Source organism: Manis pentadactyla, chromosome 4 (genome assembly GCF_030020395.1).
Source record: "Manis pentadactyla isolate mManPen7 chromosome 4, mManPen7.hap1, whole genome shotgun sequence".
In the NCBI taxonomy this organism is placed as follows: domain Eukaryota; kingdom Metazoa; phylum Chordata; class Mammalia; order Pholidota; family Manidae; genus Manis; species Manis pentadactyla.
Genome location: NC_080022.1, coordinates 92,897,765 through 92,921,216, shown reverse-complemented (window position 1 = coordinate 92,921,216; position 23,452 = coordinate 92,897,765). Strand labels below are relative to the sequence as shown.

General features: G+C 39.7%; 1 pseudogene; it reads left to right on the top strand.

The window, feature by feature from the left end:
* The first annotated feature begins 5,900 nt into the window (after nucleotides 1–5,900).
* On the top strand, nucleotides 5,901–23,006 carry LOC118917452 (tigger transposable element-derived protein 1-like; annotated as a pseudogene).
* Nucleotides 23,007–23,452: the final 446 nt, after the last annotated feature.

Here is a 23,452-nt window from a genome sequence, read left to right as displayed (position 1 = left end):
AAGTAGATAGCACTTCTTAAAATCTCACAAATGTAATGAATATTCACCGACATTTTTCAGTGTCAATAAATCTGAGACCTATAGAGATAGCCCAGCATAGGCCATGTGACTGCACCACAAACAAAGGATGAAATATGTTTTTAACAGGCTTGGTGTGTTTCAGGACTTTTTCTGTGATTATGGTAAATAAATGAGGCCACTGAACATTATCTCAGCTTTACAGTCACTTCACAAATACCCTAATTTTATCTCAGAATTCATGAAAACAACTTATTTTTGTCATTTAACACTTTAGTGTTCAATTTAGACACCCAGTTTATAGGTTTCTAGAGCTTTCTGTTCCCAAATCAGGAGTTGATATATTCCATGTTCTGCCTTTCCTTCAGTAACAGGCTCTTTTAACCATTTCAATAGATCATAGTCTAACTATGATTAAAATCATATAATGAATTCTGGATTGTATGCTAGACTAGACTCCAAGAAACATGTAGCTCAAGAAACATATACACATAAGATCATAAAATAAAATATTAAGTCTCATCCTCTTTCTCTCTTCTTGAATCAACCACATTGTCAAAGCACAATAGCATCATTCAAGGATTCATTGTCCGACGATGCCAGGCCTCCATCCTAAAGGAATGCCAAACTCTAGAACTCTATTTCCAACTAGGCTTACAGCATTATTTTTGAAAGCCTCCTTACTACATTTCTTTGAATATAATATCCCCAGGTATCTTCCTCCCACTTCCATTTTGAGGAACAAATATGTTTTTTTTATTTCGGTTGGTTGATTTTTACTCCAAGTTATTTTCACAGCGGTGAGCTTCTTTGGCTGTTGACCAAAGTCTTTGCTGCTCCGAAAGAGACATGAAAGACCCTATTTGCTGGAAGAGAAAGCAAGAGTGTATATAGACTTAGTAACAATGCTTGAGTGATTTGCAATGGGCGAAATGTAGCTGTAAATCACAGTGGCTGTAGTCCCCGGGGCAATCATAATCTATTCATCCAACTTTTATCTGCTACTGACCACCTTTTCTGCCTAGTCCTATTTTAAGGATAAAACGTTCATTTATGAAGCTGCAGAAATTAAGGCCCCATATAAACACAAAGCATGGGAGGGGCTGGGGTCATAAAGCAATTTCTGTTCTGAAGATTTTTCTCATTTTAAGAGATTTCAGAAATGATTACAGGAGAAGTCTAAGCATTCAGTTCATCTCAGCAGTTTAAGAATTCCGAGTGTAACTTCCCTAGCGTGAAAAATCTGAAGCATATTTTGAAATAAAATCATTGGAAACACTATTTCTAATTCATTTCACAGGTTAGCCATGCTGAGCCATGTAAAAAGGGAGAGAAAATACAACAAAATGGCATTTTGTCCCTGACCACATTGGTAATTAGAATTGACTAGTAAACAACTTGAGAGTGAGTTGCAAGCTCTAATATGGTCTAGCACATGATTATCAGCCCATTGTCATTCCACGTATTTAAGCCACTAATTAGAATTGTAACCATCACCAATTATAATACATATAGCTAGGCGGCTTAATAGTTGAAGTCATTATGTATAAGGAGTGTGAGAGAAATAGTTTGTGTTGTCGTTTCTAATCAGTGGAGTATGCATTCAATATAGCATAAAAATGAGTAAAGGAAAGATGATATTGGTATAAGAGGGCAAAAAAATATATATCTGCCTCATTAAAATTCACTTGTTTATGATCTCAATATTCATCTGGGAATTTACCAAAATCCTAAGGTATTTCTGAGTGACAAAAAATTCCTTTCTGTTCTACACTGTAAATTAAAAGAATGCTTGGCTCTGAATCTACAATTCACTTATTTGATAAATGAATTATGGTAAGATTCCTCTTTAGTATCCATTAATTATAAAGGCTGTTCAGTGTGGCCCTTCAGAACAAGCTTTGATGACAAATACAACTGACCTGACCGTGAACTTCAACTCTGCTATTTACTAAATGTGTGATCTTGGACAAATTTCTTAGCTTCTCAGAAACTTTGTTTCTTTATCTAAAATGAGGCTAAAACAATAGTTCCTTTTCATAAAGTTATGTGGAAATGAAGTAATCTATAGGAAATGCTTACACTGTGTCTGGCACATAATAAAAGCTCAATATGTGTTTGCTATTTTTAAAGTTGCAAGCTTATATAACCTTGCAATATTCATAGTATGCTAATAGAACTTAGGTCCATAATAGGTTGGTCTTTGAATGGATCAAGGGCCCACAATTTTAGATCACAATCTGATGATGTAAAGAAATTTCAGATTGGATCAAATGAGTTCATTGTTCCTTGGGGGTCCAAATGCAATGAACAGGGACATTCAGAATTAAGCACAAAGACCATCAGCTGATAATCAATCTGAAGCCAGGCAAGAGTACAGAAGATCTCTGTAGGGAGGAATTCCTCTTATAAGCAATCAAGGGGCTGGAAAAGTTGGGATGGGCACAGGTAAAAGATAGATATAGAATCTTCAAGGGCGTGTTACAAGGAAGTATGCAACATCAGGCCACAATTTAATCAGGATCAAAATTCTGGAAGGAGAATCATTAAGTTGAGGAATGCAAGCAAACACTGAAAATGGACCAAAGGCCTAGCTGTCTGGCTACATCAGCTGAGCCTTAACGAAGGAAGGAATAAGAGACAGATTGATGGTAAGCCCATTTATTCATTCACCTACTGTGTGCCAGGTGCCAGATGAGTCTGGTGAATTAAAACAGTATATTCAGAGAGAAAGTGAGTGTTAGAACTTTGAAGCATTTCTTAGTTTCTATTTTATTTATTCATGCATTCAAAAATATTTATTGACCTCTAGTTTTATTTTGTGCTGGACTTTGTTCTAGATACTAAATTGACAGTATTATACAAAGACAAAAATCCCTACCCCCATGGAACTTACATTCTAGTGGGGAAAAGACACAGATTAAATAAAAACTAAGGACAATAAAATGAACCTGAGATGACAAGTGTCCAGCAGGAAGGGGCTAGGAAATCTTGTGGGGGATGTTATTTTATATGGGCCAAATGAAAAAGTACCATCTGAGTTAAACCTTGAAGGAGATAAGGGAGAACACCACGTGGACAGATGAAAGGTGGCATTCCTGTGTGGTATGAATGTCGAGTTGAGAGCCAGCTGGCTTGCCATGAGACTTGCCATGGCAGGAGCAGATAAACCTCCAGCAGAGTCAGGGGCTGCAGAAAAATCACCAGTCCAGGCTAGATGAAGGGTCTGGTGGACACTAAAGTGTCTTCAGTTGGTGGATTAGATATAGCTAAGAAGGACCACCAGGCCCTAACCAAGCCAGAGACCAAATCATGAACAGTACAGTCAGAAATGCATCCAAAAATATCAGTAAGGCTGGCATATTACTGGTCAGCGGGTCCCAAGTTGGACCTGGGTGCAGGCACTAAGCCTTCTATCCCAAGTCCACAAGGGTGAGAAGCAAGGAGAGAAGGTGGAATCACTGTATATTTTTATCCAAGAGAAGCTGGGCCCTACCTGAAAGTTAGAGTATACTAGATTATGTAATAGATAACATATAAATTATAAATGAGAAAAAAAATTCTATAATTGGACAACGGTTTAAACTAAAGGGAACCTTTGATTTCTTCTTCTCCATCCCTCCCCTTCCCACACCAGTGGGTGTGGCCCCAGAGGAAAACATCTGAATTGTACTGTGAGTAATGTACAATTCTAATCCATTTAAATTATCAAAGGAAAAATACATGGATTCATGTTTCTTCGACTGCTACAGTATAAAAGACTTAGGTGTTTTCTTTTAAGTTACCTGTAAGTTTATTCTCATTGCCCTTGTTTTTCTTTCCTACTTTAGACAAATGTTTAGTCCTTTAATTTTGTTATTTAGCTGTTTTTTCTATTCTTGTTCCAAAGTGATTTTCAGAGTAAGATGTTCTAGCAGCAGCATAAATGACAAATATTCTTTGGCTTGTCCAATACTTTCTATTTTTCTGCACAGCACATCTTTCCCTTTCCCAGCGATGTAATTCTAATGGGAGTTTCTATGATGATGATGATGATGATAATTTTAAAATATTTTCTATTTTATGGAGTATTTAATATGTACCAGATACTGTGTTAATCACTTTATGTACATTAATTCATTTAATACAAGCATGCTGTAGGCTGGGAACTAGTATTTTTTCCATGTTACAGATGAGGAAATATTTACTTAGGGAAGTTAAGTAACTTTTCCAACATCACACAGTAAATGGTGGGTCCAGACATGCTGGAGTATCACCTTCTCTCCCTGGTGACAGGGCTTGTTTTGTGGTGGTTATAGGCACTTAAATGGCCCAATGATATTACCTTTCCCTAAAACCTCTGCTGATTGTTTTAATGGGGAGCACATGACCCAGTGCGGTAATTTGCCTTTTCCAAACAGGATTGAGGAAGAAGAATTAGTGGTACTAGCTGTAGAAGGAGAAAGAGGAGGCGGAGAAGTTAAATTGAAAGTTATAGGTGCTACTGGAAGCATGTTTTCCATAAAATGGAAGAAGGCAGACTAAGAGAATGGAGCCAAGATTAACATTTAGGGAACACAGAAAGATTCATTTGTTCTAGTCCTGGGCTTCCATTGCCCTGAGGTCTAGCAGCATCCCTGCTATTACGTCATATAGTTCAAGTTGGGTTTCTATCACCTGCTACCCAAAGTCCTCACCAAATGCAAATGAGAAAATGGGATATAAGTGCTAAATAACCTCATCTTTGACTATATTTGTGGTGATCTAGTGATTTCAGACTTTCAGTTTTATAACTTTAATCATTGAGCTACATATTAAGATTTTCACTATTTCTAGTAATAGTAGTATTGTGTTGTTCAATACTTGGTGGCAAAGATCTCAACAATTTTCTTGGATAATAGTATTTGAAGGGTCTTGGAGGGCATGATAGTCCACCCCAATCTGCAAAAAATAACATCCTTCAAGGTCTAACTCAACACTTTCACTGCGATTATTTTTCTCTACATCCCACAAATAATTAATGAATTTTTCCTCTTATCTTTAAAATATTTTTTCTATGCTGCTAATATAGCATCTGTTATAGTATAGGGCCATTTGGGCAGGTGTATAAAATGCTATAGGTTTTTGACCTTGTATTTCAATATTTAGCATATATCTAGCATTCTCTAGATACTCAAGATACAATTATTACATAAATGAAAAATCATTATATAAAAATTAGGGTAAGGAAACAGATAAAAATGAGAGGAACAAAAAACCTTATAAATCATCTAACATAAGCTTCTTAGTTTATAAATTTGCAAACTGAAGCCTACAGAGCTGAAATGTTTTATTCCAAATTCACATAACAGTATTAAAATTAAAACACAACTTTCCCCTTTAGCTACACCAGGTTGTAACTGCAATAAGTTGTTTTCTCAGATAAACCTTATGTGATGTACCCCTGCTTTGAGAGAAGAGAGAGCTCATATACCCAAGAAGGATGGCTCTTCTTATCGTCCACAGAGATATTCAGAATGGAGAATCATTCTCCCCCTTGATGTCTCATTTGGTGAAAACTGCTTGGCTTTGTGACTTTGATGAGTGACATTTTTTGAGCATGTGCTATTTAATGCCATACTCTCTTATTTGTGTTTGAAATATTTAAACAGGCATTCAAACATTTCCTCTATGTTAGAGATGTTTAAAAATAAGTTATTTGAATGTTAGTTATGAGTCTGTTTGGGATGTTTCAAACCTGCTTCGCAGGTTTGATCAACCTTCTGGGTAAGATTCTGCATTTTCTTTTATTTTAGAGCATTATATTATTTCCATTGTGATTAGGGAATAGCCATAGCTGGGAATCTGTTTTATTGCCATGTGCACTTGCAGGACCTATGTAATCTTGGTGTTCAGCTTCGGTAATGATGATGGATACTGTGGAGGGTACTACTGGCACTAGTAGGAATCTGGATAATAAAAGGTTGATGGCATCTTGACCCAGGCCGGGATTGCTAATTGCTGATTGCTTGAAAGTCTTTGTCCCTAACCTACCAAGAACTTTTTTTTTTTTTTATCTTTTCAAAGATGACCTTGTTTACTATTTTTTTTTTAATTGAAAGGTAGTTGACACACAGTATTACATTAGTTTCAGGTGTACAACACAGTGATTCAACATTTATATACATGATAATTCTAGCTACCAGCTATCACCATACAAAGTTGTTACAATATTTTGACTATATTCCTTATGCTAAACATTACATACTGCTTACTTATTTATTTTACGATTGGAAGTGTGTACTTTTTTTTTTTTTTGAGAGGGCATCTCTCATATTTATTGATCAAATGGTTGTTAACAACAATAAAATTCTGTATAGGGGAGTTAATTCTCAATGCACAATCATTAATCCACCCCAAGCCTAATTTTCGTCAGTCTCCAATCTTCTGATGCATAATGAACAAGTTCTTACATGGAGAACAAATTCTTACATAGTGAATAAGTTACATGGTGAACAGTACAAGGGCAGTCATCACAGAAACTTTCGGTTTTGCTCTACCAAGAACTTTTAAGGGAGAAATAAATGTATTCATGAGGATCAACACCTCTGAATTGGAAGTAATATCTCTCTTGACAACAGACTTAAATAATGTGGTTGGTGGATGCAGGTCACAGAGATGAGGTGAAAAAGCTAATTTGAGAATGGATTATAAATGAGATTATGACCTAAAGATTCCCAAATGAACTTTGATGAAAGTTTACTCTTTTGAAGTGAGGTTGAGGCATGCATCATCTATTTCCAAGTTGCTAGTGCAAAACACAAGGCTCTTTTCTTAAATTTTGTAAACTAGGTAGTGCTCATGGAAACCTCATGGAGATCACAGATTGTACAAGCACGTGGTGTAGGTTCTGGTACCGGTCACACTGCACTGCAGTTGGTTTAGCTACCAAGAATGTAAGAAAGAGACAGACAGACCCACGTGTCCTGTGTTGCCTGTGATTTCCAAGACATTCAGTAGATAACTGAATCCCTGTATTTGTATCAGAGCCAGTCATCAAACCTAATTTTAATTACAGGATTTCTTTTCTCTTTTTTTATATTTTTTACTCCATTATACCAACAAATTAAGATATTATTTTGCTCATGTGTCAGTAATATATGTCAAGTACAGCTCTTATTCAATATTTATTAAAAAACAAACATTTTATTTTTCTATACATAGTTACTGGATATTTTTTCTTGGTATACATTTAAATGATACATTTTAAAAAAAATTATGAGAGTACTGACTTAAACTTATACTAATGCTCTTGAAGGAGAGAGATTAAAACTCATATTCCAACTATGCTTGAGAAGACTGACATATTTTATGTTTCTTAATTATCTTTAAAGTTCCCAATTGCATTACTGTTGAAAAGACTCAATTTACTATGTGCCAGTGAAAGAACAAAGAACCTCCCAGACAACTGCTATTATAGATGAGAAAGTATTTCATTCTTTTGTGCTGTCAGAATATAAAACTTTCATGTGAAGGGCGTTTTTAACCTTCTTTTGTTCTACTCAAAGTCATAACATCGTTTGGGTCAAGACTGACATTCAACACAAGTGTAAAATATTAATTTTGTAAAATTTTCCAGTATATATTGATTTTCTGTATGTATTAATTGGCAGTGCCTTTAGGTCTCTGTCTCTCAAAAATATTTTATGATATATGAAAGCAATCTCAAAACTAGCTTGACAAATTTGATCAATCTCTTGAGGTTTTTACTAGCCTACTGAAATTTTTTTACCCCTTCTGCCACATTTCCTGTTCTTCCTGTTCTTTTACCAAAGGGTCACTTCATTCAAAGTCTTTTGTACCCTCTAGGACCCTTTTCACTATGTGCCATTTGGAACTGCTAGGGAGTGTTTGATGAATTGATAGTAGCCTGGAGGAATGGATGCTGCAGTTTTTCTTCATCTGGAATGACTCAGTGGGAGAAACCCTACCCCCTTCTAAATTTGCATTTGGGTAGTTTTCAATCTTCTGAAAATCACATTAACCATAGACCTACTAACATACTCATTATACAATTTTTTACATGCGTTTTGGTTATACTGTGTTTCGTCCTTTTCGGGTGGTAGTACAGAGACTTGTTTTAATCACAAGGTCTAGGTGCATGGCACACCACCAGTCATCAGTCCTCATTTTATCTTATTTTAATTAATTATTCTTTTCTATAGTGTTAGTTCCATTCTTCTTCTGCTACTTCCTCTCCCCAAAGACACTTACTCTATTTTGTTTAAGATATGCCCATTTGTGTATCCTATGCTTGTGAAATATTGTTTTAAATCTTCTTTAAAAATGTTATGTAAACGATATTGTATTATGGATTACAGTTCTTTTTCTATTTCTCACACAGTTTAAAACTCGGGTATTCATTAACATAAGTGACATTTCTTGTGTGTCTACCATGTTTAATTATCCTTTCTTCCAGCAACCAGCAATGGACAACCAGATTGCCTATGTGTGTACCAACCCCACCATGACCCCTCTTGTATTGAGGGTTGGAGGTAGAAGAGAACTGTGAGTAGAGGAGATGTGCAGGAGCTAAACAGTCTGTATAAACAGCTAACCAGAGCCTGCATCTGTTGTCACATCCTCCAAAGCACATATGACCTCAAATGCCCCTCTGTTTTGCCTCTGCCATCCCTGTTGTTTCACTGTGAAGAAGGCACCAACAATGATCTACCTAGGGATTCTTTTTGTTGTTAATTTTTCAGTAAGAAATCTTATCTCACTTCCAGGGCATATCACGCATTAGATTTCAACAAGGGGAGCAAGCCAGCTTGTGTTCTTAATGTCTTCAGGAACCAGGAATCCATAATTACTTTTTAAGACAAATTCTTGTTTATAATGTGAAGATGAATTTAGACATTTGAGAGATACAGACTTGAAAATACTTTCATTGGGCACATTTAACATGAATAGTGTTGAACTGATATATACACTAAATAAACAGAGCTATTAACCACATTAAGAACCACAACCCTCACAGGGTAGAATTAATGGCTGTACAAATGTACAAATGACCACAGATTTATTTGAAGTAATGAGAAAAAAAAAAAGACTCTGAGAAAGATTTCCCAAAACTATTGCAGCAGTCAATATATTTTCTGGTCATGTTCTCACCCTCCAAGCAAATTTTGATCTTTCTGATCTCTTTGATCTCTTTGATCTCATATATTGAAATGACCCCTTTTTCTTGGTGGACAGAACAGGACTTGACATAACACTGCTTACCTTTGCCTGCTTGGTGAACTCTGATGAAAACAGTTAAACACTGCTAAAGTCTTCCCCTGGAAAGACAAAATAAAACAAAACAGGGGAAAAAAAGAAAAGAAAAGCAAACAATAAGCAATAAATACATTCCTTGACCCCTCTATCTTACACTAGTTACCTTCTTATGTTTTTCACAGCCAGATTTCTTCAGAGACATCTTCCCTTCCCACTTTGACCCACCCTAACACTCCCTTGAAACCAGTGCCATCCTAGGGAGCCAAATTCAGCACTTTCCATTCTTTGCTGTGCATTTTTTCATATCAGAAAAATAACATTATGAACCACTTCCTCCACCTCAAAACTCTCTCTGTAATGCTGTCTTGTTCAGTTTTGATTGCTATTTCTCTAAGAAATTCTTCGTTCTTTGTCTCATAACACATCCTCAGAAATGTTCATCAGCCCTCTGTCCAAGATGCCCTTCTCTTCTTGCTGTACTCCCCCTCGCTAAGCAATTTTATAACTTCATCTGTCATACACCTATTTTCCAGGAACTTCCAGATCTATTATTTCTGTCCAGACATCATTCCTACTCCATGTATCCAACTCTATATACCTCTCCCCTTAGCTAGTTTGACAGGCACGTCAAACTAGGGCTGTCCAAACTGAACTCATGATCTCTCCAATCCCCTACTCCCACCCTCCCAGCCCTCTCCCTCACCCCTGAAAAGTGCTCTTCCAGTTTTCAGAAATGTTCTGTGTTTGATACAACCATCTATCCAGTCGTACAATCTATAAATTGATAAGCTGTCCTTTAAATTGCCCTTTCCTTTTTCAATTGTGATATGTAATCAATCATCACATCTTATCAGCTATATTTCCAAAACATATTTAAAATAGATCTACTTTTCCCCATTGTGTCCCCATACTTCCTGCCTCCTTTCAACACGTTCTGCAACCAGTAACCATAATGAATCTAATAAATCCTAAATCATATTTTAAAACTCCTCCAGATGGTATCATACTCCATAAGACACTACAGAGCTCTTCATTGATTAAACCCTGCCTGTGACACTTGTAAGCCTGCTCACTGCTCTGCTGTCATCACTCCATGTGACTCAGGTCCCTGGGAGCAACCTGCTCTGTCTGCTCTTGTGACTTTCCTTCTGCCTGGACAACTCTTCCTAAATCACGTTCTTGCACTTCACCTGAATAACTCCTCCTTGCCCTTTAAATGTTACCTCCCCAGATTAGGTGAGGATTCCTCTAAGGTGAGGGGCTTATACAGGACCTTGGACTTCTCCTTCATAACATTCCTCAAGCTTGTGATTATCTGTTTATTAGCTGTACATGATACAACCTGAGCTTCAAGTAGGAAAATTAATTCTCTTACTCTCCTGGCAGGGTGCCTGGCACCATAGGCACTCAAAAATATTTGATGAGTGAATGAATGAATGCCTGAAGGAAGAAATTCACTCATGTACAATCTCCTCAATAAAGTCTTTCCCTAACTTTCTGTTTTGGCTAAGTGCCCTTCTCTTTATAGTCCTAGGTCTCTATCCATGACTCTATTAACCTCTACTAAATTAGGGTGAAAATATCTGCTTTAGGATCTGCTGCCACTGAACTCTATCTCAGAACTTGTAGCATCAGTCAGAACTGAACTGCCTTGGCCTGAATTCCAGCTCTGCTACCAAATTGTTGTGTAACCTTGGAGAAGCTCTGCCTCGGTTTCCTCTTCTATAAAAAGGAGATAATAATCCTTACATTGTACTTTGGTATTTTTATTAAAGGACAGCACACATAATAACTGTTCAATAAATGTTAGTTATAATTGTTACTAGTTTTTTGTCTTCTTTTGTATGTTCTGTATTGCGCTGTGACTGATAAAGCAAATTTCCTAAAGCAGTAGAAAAAGAGAGAAACAAAATTACAATTTTAATTAATCCATGTACTCTTCATATAAGATATGTATTTGAGTACCTATTTCTAAATTCAATCCAATTCATCCTCTACACTGCAACCAGACTTATATGGTAAAAGTGTAAGCTTTCTTTTGCGATTTCCCTGATCAAAATTTCTCCAGTGGTTCCTTATCACTTAGAGGAAAAAAAAATACAAAAGCTTTAGCATGGGATGAAATGATTCATACCAGCCTTTCCTCTACTTGCCTCCTCAAATTTTGTATTCCATTCTGCTAGTTTCTCTTGCTTCAGCCATATTTACCTGCCAGAAAGAGAGAAAGAGGGGAGAAAGAAAAAGAAAAATGAAGGCCACTGCCCTTTTCTAACCCAAACACCTGATCTTTCCATGATGAAATTCTACTTCCTTTTCAAAATCCTTCCGAGTCTTTTCTTTCCTCCTCCATCTCCTTCCCACTCTAAAAAGAATTATATTCTCTCTCTTTTAAATTCTCATGGCATCCTGTGAAGTCCATATTATGATATATATCACATTTTATTATAATTATTTCTGAGTCTATTTTTCCACTGGGTCCTGAGCTTCTTGGGGGCAGGGACTTTGTAGAACATAGCAGTTCAGAAGACAGAGGCAGACCTTGTATTTTAATCCTGGCTTCATCTCTTCCAGGCTCTGTGATCTTTAGCCAGTTTATTTTGGCCTCTCTGGTAAATGGAGATAATGTTAGTACTTACTTGAAGATTAAATAAGTACCTTAAGACATAAGAACTCAATAAACACTTTTGGTAGCTTTTGTGAGAATTACTAATTTGTGCATAGTAACCCTAAAGCAGAGTGGCTTACACCAACAACCATTTAATTTTGCTACAACTTTGTAGGTCAGAAATCCAAGCAGGGTTTGTCTGGACAATTTCCTACTCCTTGTAGGAGTCACTAAGACCAGGTGGTCTGAAGGGTCACAGACAGCTTCATTCAACACCTGATGTTTTGGTGAGAATGGCAGGAAGACTGAGCTCAGCAAAACACTTGGCTGGAGTGTTTATACCTGGTCTCCCCACCAGGCAGTCTCAGGGTAGCCAGACTTCTTACATGTTGGCTGGCTTCCCCAAGTACTAGAGTTTCAAGAGAACCAGCAGAAGATGCAAGACCTTCTGTAAACTGGCCTCCACATTCATGCACTTTCATTTCTACTATTGGTTATGAACAAGTTCTAAGGCCAGGAATAAGACTTTACCTCCTCATCGAGCAGAGGCCAGGTCAATCTACAGAAGAGCGTGTGGGATTGGAGACAGTGCTGCTGTCATCTTTAGAAAATACAGTCCACACAGTATGATCAGTGTCTAGCAGAGTGCCAGGCGCTCAATCAGTATTTGAAGAATTGGTGAGTGAGAGATCCTGGGAAAAGAAAGGTAGAACACAGTATTTCTCTTTAGGATATTTTAATTCTGTCCTTGCTAGATGCTGAGAATCAGAGATAATCACAGTCTGGGTCTGTGTGAAACTGAAGAAATGCCTCCCTTCTTTTTCTCTTTCTCTTGTAAAATGTATCTCAGAGCATAGTGTTTTGAAACTGGAAATGAAATAGAGTTTGTTTTCATGGACTGACATCCATTGTCAACTTCCCCTTCTACCCCCATACCTACCATGTTTTAAAATTTAATTAAATTTTGTATCAGTTGTCTTACTAGTTCAACACATAGAGATAGTCTTTATCTTTTCTAGAGAAAACTATAGGGAGTTTTATGATAAATCATCTATTTATCTCTAAGAACATGAGTTACAATTTTAAGATAATTAAACTTGTAAGTATCAAAAATGTTTCAAAAGACAAAAATTACTTTTTATTGAGTGACAACTAAAAATCAATTGATCTGAAAATCTTGGACAAAATTGTTTATAAAAAAAATAACAATAAAACAAAAAAGTCTTGTGTCCATGAGAGTTTTAGGCTCTACTTTCTGATGGAGATTCAGCTTATAGTTACACTACTAGAGAGCATATTATATTTTCTATGTAAATTCTAACTATGTAAATTCAGTTACACAAATCTGGAATTAAATGTTTTAAAAAATCACAACAGCAACAATAGGAAATACTTATCCAAACATACATAGCACTTGATAAAAGGCATGTCCAAGGAACAGCACAACAACCTGAAATGTAACAAGACAGAAAATAATTATTTTCCAAATTGAATGTAGAGTCCATGCCCAGTGTAAACAAGCTCCAGTTTCATTCTTTAGATGCATTGGTTAGTTGCATCTCCTTTAAAATTTGAAATGTCTTGTTGAGCAGTGGATAAGCCAAGACTTTAAATTCCAGATTTACCTTTCTCCTGGACCATAGCCCAACACACTGAAGTAGAGAGTGGCATTTATTACAATTTAACAGCACCTAAGGGACTTAGAGGAAGAATATGCGTTGATTTACTGTGACTATTGGTTGCTATGATTTGGCAGAAACCAAGGGGTGCAGAAAATTATACTTCTTTAACATATGCTCAAGAAAATGCAGGGAAAAGTGAATCAGTTCAGCTGTGTGAAATTTAGTGATGTATTTTGGTTAGTAATGTGTTTTGCTGTTTAATCTCTGCATTTATTATTTAAACTAAGTATTGATGAAAATATATATGTTTGACCTTTCTATTGATTGTATTAATTGTGTTTAAATCTAAATGATTATAAACAATTTCTGAATGAAATGTATTCAAACACTGAAAATGGATATGACTAGCCCCTGAAAGAGATGTAGTCAAACATTACTGAGTCCTTGAGATTTAAGCAAGTAGACCTAACTCTTCAGGAGAGTTAAGGCAGCTGAACCAAAAGATCTGTTTAGTGCAAGTTGTGGCTATGCAATAAATTTTGGAGAAATACCCATTTCAACTCATTTGTCATTGACTGTTCTCCTAGGGTTAACTTATGCATGGAATCCCTGTCCCCCCTCATGCCTTGGAACAAATGTTTGGGATACCATGCCCCCCATCTGTGTAAGACAGTGAAAATAATTTCATATTTTTCATTATTAAATCTGAAGAGCAATGGGCATTGGTTTGACCTCAAAAAAATCATCTCCATCCCTTTTTCTTTTTGTTAGTTTGGACAACTTTTCCAAAGTCTTGAGTTTATCTTTAAGATATAAAGAACCATTCATTAACTCATGAATGTATTAATTTGACCATGAATTCAAGTGAACATTACTGAACTCCTATTATGTGCCAGGCACTCTAGAAGGTATAACCTTTACTCTAAGTGTCAAATAGTAAAAAAAGAAAGTCATTAAACTTTAGTTACTCATGTAGGGGAGACAAGTAATTACAGGAAAATGTATTTTTCTGTATATGATACATACTTAGTGTATACACTGAAGCACATACTTTATACCACAGGAGCCCCCAGGAGAAAGACATTCACTCTTTCCCTGGAGAGTTATAGACGTCTTCTTGGAGAAGGTGATAATAAGTGGGAAGGAAGTCTTATGACATACAAGGAAGGATCAGAATATGTTTTGTTGTTATTTCTGTTTTACTTTTAATCGGGTAGTATATACTATTGAAAGGAAATGGTCTTTATTTTCTCCATTATACTCACCTAAATGCTTAACACTAGGCTGCAAACTTCCCACCTCCTCATCTTCACCATTGGAAGAAAAATGTGAGAAAATTTATGTACAGGCATAGCTCATTTCATTGCATTTTGCTGTGTTGCACCGCACAGATATTGTATTTTTTGCAAATTGAAAGCTTGTGTAAAGTCTACATTGAGCAACCATTTTTCTAACATTTGCTCACTTCATGGCTCCATGTCACATTTTGGTGATTCTCACAATACTTCAAGCCTTTTCATTATTGTACTTGTTATAGTGATCTCTGATCAGCGTTCTTTTTGATGTTGCTCTTGTAATTGTTTTGGGGTGCCATGCCCCCCATCTGTGTAAGACAGTGAACATAAACAATAAAGGTGTGTGTTCTGTCTGCTCCCCTGACTAGCCATTCCCTGTCTCTCTCCCTGTCCTCGGGCCTTTCTAGTCCCTATGACACAACAATATTGAAATTAGGCCAATTAATAATCATATAACAGCCTCTATTCAAGTGAAAGGAAAGTCACAGGTCTCTCACTTTAAATTGAAAGCTAGAAATGATTAAGCTTAGTGAGGGAGGCATGTGGAAAGCTGAAGCAGAACAAAAGCTAGGCTTCTTATACCAAAGTCATCCAAGCAGTGAATGGGAAGGAAAAGTTCTTGAAGGAAGTTAAGAATGCTATTCCAACTGAATGTGTGAATGATAAGAAAGTGAAAGTATTATTGCCACTATGGAGAAAGTTCAAGTGGTCTGGGTAGAAGAACAAACCAGCTGCAGTACTCCCTTAAGTCAAAACCTAATCCAAACCAGGGCCCTAATTCTCTTCAATTCAGTGAAGGCTGAGAGGGGTGAGGAAGCTGGAGAAGACAGTTTGGAAGCTAGCAGAGCTTGGTTCATGTGGTTTAAGGGAAGAAGCAGTTTCCATAACATAAAAGCACAAGGTGAAGCGACAACTGCTGATGTAGGAGCTGCAGCAAGTTATCGAGAAGACCCAGCTGAGATCATTACTGAAGGGGGCAACACTAAAGAACTGATTTTCAATGTCAAGTTATCGAGAAGGCCCAGCTGAGATCATTAATGAAGGGGGCAACACTAAAGAACTGATTTTCAATGTAAACAAAACAGCCTTGTATTGCAAGATGATGCCATCTACTAATTTCATAGCTGGAGAAAAGTCAGTGCCTGGCTTCAAAGCTTCAAAGGACTAGCAGACTCTTTTGTTAGGGGCTAATGCAGTGCTGATTTAAGCTGAAGCCAATGTTCATTTACCATTATGAAAATCCTAGGGCCCTTAAGAATTACGTTAAAATTACTCTGCCTGTGCTCTATACATGGAACAACAAAGTCTGGATGATAGCATGTCTTGCCAATGAGTTTCAGCCCTGGGCAAGTTCACTATGGATTCAGTGTGACCAAAGAAATTGACAGCAAAACGTTCTTTGGGGTGAAAGAGTTTATTACCCGGCTTGTTCCCCAGCGGTAGGTTGAGCACTAGCATCTCTGCCTCTGCCCAGATCCCTGGGCCAAGGCTCTATATACTGCAATAAAACCTATTGCTTAAAGGTGTGGAAGCGGCAGCACAGCAACAGGACAGTTACATCATCAGGTGGTTTAAGTTCAGTGAGGATCCTGGCCATAGAAACCCCAACTTCCCCACACTCCACCCCTCCAGGATTCTCACCTTTCAATCTACATGCTTTCAATCTTCCACAATGGTCCCTGTGTGAGAAAGCTGGAGCACTTTAACCAGATACAACAACAGCAACAGAGGATAACAAATAGAGACAATAATAAAAATTAAGATAAAACAAGATTTTGACACAGGTAACAAAAATAATAATAATCCTCAAGCCAGAGGAAGTTCCCAATCTACAAAGACCTTAGCAGCAATAAGACACATGTTTTAAAGACACCAACATAGGCAAATCTTGTCCCTCAGGTAGGATGCATGCAAGAGAGTGGTCCTGTGATAGGACTGTAGCAGGAAGGGGGTCCCTCCCAGGTCTAGTATACCATACTTTTACTCCTTTCCCCATGTGGGTTACTGAAGGATCTATATATAGTGCTGCTGGAGGTGCATGCACTGGCCATAATGATAAAACAAAACTCCCTGGTAAGATGCTCCTGCCTTCTGGCCATTCAGGATATACTACTGTGACCTTTGGGGGCCACTCTGCAGTTATTCCAGGAATACAGAGGAGGCCAACTTCCAGGCCTTGTCCCTAAGGTGCCAGGAGAGCCAGCCATTGGTCCATGTGTTGAAAAGTCCAAGGTCACATCCACTCAATGGAGTCTCCGGGGCTCAGTGCAGTTGGTGTTGGCAGCAAGATGTTATTCTGGTGGCTGAACCTTGGCTTCAGTGATTCTTCCTTGCTTTGTACTTGCAGTTGTATAGAGGAGGCAGCCATATGTGTTCACATGTCTATGGGGCTCAGGGCTCCCTTTCGGGGTCTCTCATTCAAACACTGCAGCATGGTCCATAAGCGGACTATCCCCGCAGACTATTGGTAACTGACTTTAGTCCAGATTTTAAGAAGCCATTGTGCCTCTCTATCACGTCTGCTGTGGTAGGATTGTATGGCACATGAAACTTCCACTTGGTTCCCAGCTGTTGCACCCATTCTTGCATTGTATGTGCAGCAAAATGGGTGCCCTGATCACTCTCAGTCACCTGTGGTCAGCCATAGGTGGCAAAGAGAGGCTCCAGGCCCCTTTGGATCATTTGCTGCTCTGCACAATGGGTAGGAAAAGCAACCCGAAGTCCAGAAGCTGTGTCCACGCAAGTGAGGGCATACTGGTATCCTTCTGACACAGGTAGAGGCCAATATAGTCTATCTGCCACCTGATGAGGGATATAGGCCCCTTAGCTATTCTCCCATGTCGCTGTGGAACTTGGTGTAAGTGCCTCTTGGAGCACACAACACACTCCTGCTGGGCTCTACTAACATCTTCAAAGGTCAAAGGCAAGCCCCACTGATGGGCTAGAGCCCACACTGTCTTTTGCCCCACATGCAACAAACGGTGATGTAACCATTGGGCTACATCAGAGGCAGGCTTTCCTTCTAACCAATGTATCTGGGCCAATTTATCTGCCTCATCATTTCCTGGGGATGCCAGTGGCAAATGACTTGTCACATGGTATACTGTAATTATTTTAGTCTGACCACAGGCCCAGAAGACTTGCCACAATTCTTGAGTTCAAAGGAGTCTGTGACCAACCAGCCAGTTGGCATGGCACCAGGTTAGTAACCACAGGGTTAGGCCCTGACAGACAGCCCGGCTGTCAGTGCAGGCAACTATAGGGGAGGGCTCCTGGCTGATCACAAGCCATACAGCCCACAACGCAGCCCATCGGCTGCTCTTCCCCTCACCATCTTTCATCCATATTATCTCAGTCTTAGGAGGGAAAGCTATGGCCCTTCATTTTGGGGGCTGCCCATGGCTGGAGCCATCTGTGTACCATGCATCTTTGGGTACAGGGGCTCTTTCCTCCTAATAGGGACTCTCTGCTACTAATGGTTCAAAAGAAAGTTCTTCCTGGTTTTCACTAGTATATGTCACCAGCCCCAATAAGTGCTGGAGTTCTTCAGTCAAGAGAGGACACTATGCTGCTGTAGGTAAGCACCCCACTTGGCCAGTGTGGGTGTTTGTGTCACACCACTCCTTGGCTTTTGGGTCCAGTCTCAGACCCACCCCAAGATGGCACAGGTGGTCATTGCCTTTATTGAGACCATTCCAGTGATGGGTTCTGTAGCCAGCAAGGCATGATACACAGCAGCCAGTTGTTTTTCTATCAAAGTACATCATACCTCTGCCTCTTTCCAGAGTTGTGACCAGAATCCAACAGGTTGGTGAGTTCATTCAAGCTGCTGCCAGAGACCCCAGCCATAACCGTCTTCAGTGATGCAAACATCCAGCTCACAGGGCCTTGATGGGTCTATCACACTCAAGGCCTGCACGGCCTTGATTGCCTGTTTTGCTGTAGTAAAGGCAGATGCACATGTCTCATCCCAGTCTCACCTGACACCCTTTCATACCAACCTGTATAAGGGCTTCAGAATTTGTGCCAAGTGCAGGATAAACACTCTCCAGTAACCTAGAAGAACCAGAAATTCCTGTAGCAATGCTACAGTTGTAGGGGTAGGAAAGGCCTGGACTTTATCTATAACTGCTTCTGGTATAACTTTGGTCTTACCCAACCAGATGACATCCAAGAATTTGACAGACAAACCAGGTCCCTGAATCTTTGTACTGTTCACAGCCCATCCTTTCTCCTGCAGATGTTTCAGAAGTCTAGGTGCTGAACCTTCTAGATCCGAAAGAGAATCGGATGTGAGCATGACATCATCAATATAATGGTAAAGCCACACCATTGGTGGTTTCTCCCATGTAGCCAAGTCCTTGGCTACAAGTCCGTGACAGATGGTGGGGCTGTGGAGGTATCCCTGTGGAAGGATGGTGAAAGTCTATTGCTGTCCTTCTCACATGAAGGCAAACTTCTCCTGACTTTTCTGCTCAATGTCAATGGAAAAGAAGGCATTAGCAAGATCTACCACATAATGGTATGTTCCTAGTTCATGGCTGAGGGTATCCATCAGGCCTGCAATGGAGGGGACAGCAGCGTGCATGGGGGTATGACTTTTTTCAATTATCTGTAACCCACAGTCATACACCAGGAGCCATCTAGCTTTTTTACTGGCCATGCTGGGGAACTGAAAGGACTATGGGTGGGATTTATAATACCCACCTTTTCCAGCTCCTGGAGAGTTTCTCCAATCTCTTTATGCCCTCCAGGCAGTTTGTATTGTTTGGTATTAGTCACCTGCTGAGGCACAGGCAAAGCTATGGGTGGGTGCCTAGCATGTCCCCTCAGAGCTGCCTTTACCACACGTACTCTCAGTCTGAACTCACCTGCAGTGGTCTGCACCCATAGACCCTGCAGGATATCAATCCCCAAAATATACTCAGGAATAGGAGATATATACACGGTATACTCTTTTGGGGGTAGTTGCCCTATTCCCAAAGGGATTTGGGCTTGTTTCACTCTGACAGCCCTACCCCCATATCCATCTATGATAGTGGGGGTCCCAGGGAAATTCTCAGGGTTACCATGAATCAGTGAACATTCAGCCCCTGTGTCCACCAGAGCCAGTACACGTTGTGTGCTCACTGGAGACCAATGAATAGATATTTCAGCATGTGGCCTCCAGTACCCCCTTGGTGCCTCAGGGCAGATGCCTCAACCTTCCCCTCAGTCAAACCGTGTTCCCCAATCATCTTCTTGTGTGGACTCAAGTGAGGTTGGCTCGCTCCCCAGCAGGAAGTCTCGCAAACACACAGGCTGAACTTATGGCTCTGCCTCTGACCTCTGCCTCTTTAGTCTTAATGGCTGGAACTGCTGCTCTGGTTTTGGTTGTTGCCATAGCTCTAGTAAGATCCTATTTGACTTCCCATTTAATTTCCTTCCATCTGCTCCTGCCTGTATTAAATCAATCCACATTTGGGTCCTTGTAACCTTCATGGGGCCTTTTAAATTCTTGTGAGTAGCAGACCTTATTTCTTTCTGTTTTCTCATTGCTTCAGCCTCTCCTAAGTTTGCTACTGTACATGTCACCTCACTTATGGGATGCTCTAAGTGAGGGGAAAGAATGATCACTAGAGACCCAAAGAGGGATGTGGGAGCAGTTTGAAGCACAATATTTCTCATCCCAGTAGTGAAAATCTCTTCATCTCGGCCATAATTTTCTGGACTGTAGATGGCATTTCTTATGCCTAGCTCTCATAACACCTATTGGATTTCAGCATACGTCTGCCATGTAACAGGAGAGGATGGTAGATCACCCTGATTGGGCCACACAGCACAAAGTGTAGCCATAGGCAATTGAAGAGGGAGTGACTCCCTGGGGTCTGATGTGCATTTTGCAATCGCTGCCTGAAGGTGGGCTGCACTGTCAGGGAAGCCAGCTTTCCCATCTCTGATCCCAACAGAACAATTCCATCCACCCCTAAGTCCCACAGATGCAGGAACCAAGCTAATATTGATTCCAAGGGCTTCTACCTAAACAGGGGCCCAAATCCACCAGCTCAGCCTGAGTATAGGGGCAGAGCATAGAGTGCTCCACGACCTGGGGAGGGGGCTGCTCCTCTCCTTGGGGAACTTTCAGCTGCTGGGTCTTTATTTTCTTTATAACCACTGGGTGTGCTTTCAATACAGGAGGGGTCAGTGCCTCCGGGACCACCCCTTCATCCTTCCCCAGCTCCTCCATTTCTGGGGTTGATGGCACCTTTCTCTCCCCTCCCCTGGGTGCCTCCTCTGCTACAACCTTTGCCTTTTCTACAGTGCCTCCAGCACTGCTAGCTCAGTTTTCAGCAGCTCTCTTACCTTCACCTCAATGCTTCACATCTGGCTTTCTTGTGCCACCTCTGCCCGTTCCTCGCTCAGGAGTTCGTCTTTTTCCTTGAAGGCCTTTTTCTCCTTCAGAGCACCTGGAAGTGCTGCTGTCTCATTCTGTAAGGAATCTTTTACCTCTTCAATGGCACCTTGCTGCCAGCATTCTCGTGCTGCCTCCTCTCGCATCAATGCCATTCCCTCTTCAGGGAATCTACAGAAGTCTGCAGCACACGTTCTTGTGCCACCATTTCTTGGGTCTTTTTCAGGAGCATGTCCTTCTCTTCTGCAGAATTTTTTAATACTGTGAGAAGCAGCCCACCCACAGTCTCCCCTGCCTCATGGGCATTCTGTCTCTCAAAAGACCTACTTACTATACCAAGGGCCACCCCTACTGCCTCAGGTGTCACCTCCACTTGCCTCCAGTCCTGGGGTGGGGCCCAGTCCTCTAGGAGGCAATCCACCTCTGACCACATATCCACTGGGGGACAATCCACCATCTCCACATTCACAGGGGTAGCCCACTGAAGCACCCCTCCCATAAGGGCAGCCTGTCTTTTTGCTTGGTCAACAATGAACCCTGCTGACTTTGCCAATTATCTTGCCAATGGGTTTCAGCCCCACGCAAGTTGGCTATGGATTCAATGTGAAAAAGAAATTGACAGCAAAACGTTCTTTGGGGTAAAAGGGTTTATTACCCAGCTTGTTCTCCTGGTGGTAAGTCGAACACTAGTATCACTGCCTCTGCCCAGAGCACTAGGCCGAGCTCTCTATGTAGTACAATAATAGCTATTGCCTAAAGGTGTGGAAGCAGTAGCCTATCAGCAGGCCAGTTATATCATCAGGTGGTTTATGTTCAGTGAGGATCCTGGCCATAGGAACCCCAACTTCCCCACACAGCACATCTGTTTACAACATGGCTTACTGAATATTTTAAGCCCACTGTTGAGAACTCCTGCTCCGAAAAAAAAAGTATTCTCTTAAAATATTACTGCTCATTGGAAATGCAGCTGGTCACCTAAGAGCTCTGATAGATATGAACAACCAGATCAGCATTGTTTTTATGCCTGCTAATACAACATCCATTCTGTGGCTCATGGATCAAAGACTAATTTCAAATTTTACATCTTATTATTTAAGAAATACATTTTTTGATGCTATAACTGTGATAGTGAGTCCCCTGATGGGTCCAGGTGAAGTAAATTGAAAACCTTTTGGAAAGGATTCATTATTCAAGATGTTATTAAGAACACTTGTGATTCATGGGAAGAGGTCAAAATATCAGCAGTAACAGGAGTTTGGGAGAAGTTGACTCCAACCCTCATGGATGACTTTAAGAGTTTCAAGATTTCAGTGGAGACAGTAACTGCAGTGTGGAGGAAATAGCAAGAGAATTAGAATTAGAAATGGAGCCTCAAGATGTTACTGAATTGCTGTAATCTCATGGTAAAACTTTCCTGGATGAGGAGTGGCTTCATATGCATGAGCAAAGAAAGTAGTTTTTTGAAATGGAATCTATCCTTGCAAAGATGTTGTAAAGATTGTGGAAATGACAACAAAGAAATTTACTGTAGAACATTACATAAACTTAGGTAATAAAACAGTGGCAGATCTGAGAAGACTGACTCCAGTTATGAAAGTTCTACTGTGGGTAACATGCTACCAACAGCACTGCATGTTTCACAGAAATCATCTGTGAAAGGAGAAGTCAATATGCAGCAAATTCCATTGTTGTCATATTTCAAGAAATCGCCACAGCCACCCCATGCTTCAGCAACCACTGCCCTGATCTGTCAGCAGCCCTCACCCCAGAGGCAAGACTCTCTACCAGCAAAAAGATGTCAACTTGCTCAGATGATGGTTAAGATTTTTGAACAATAGTATGTATACACTGAGAAACCAAAATATTCATTTGAGTGGCTTTATTGTGATGCCCACTTTATTGTGGTAGTCTGGAACTGAACCCACAATATCTCCAATGTATGCCTGTATGGGTTTGTCTGCTCTACAAAATAATTTGATTTTTGACATTTTAGAAGTTAGTTACTTGCAGCTGAGACAAAGGGGGAAGATATTAAGGAAATCTCACAATGACATCAAAAAGAATAAAATACCTAGGAATAAACCTAACCAAGGAAGTGAAAGACCTATACCCTGAAAACTACAGGACACTCTTAAGAGAAATTAAAGAGGACACTAACAAATGGAAACTTATCCCATGCTCTCAGTTAGGAAGAATTAATATAGTCAAAATGGCCATCCTTCCCAAAGCAATATACAGATTCAATGTAATCCCTATCAAATTACCAACAGCATTCTTCAACGAA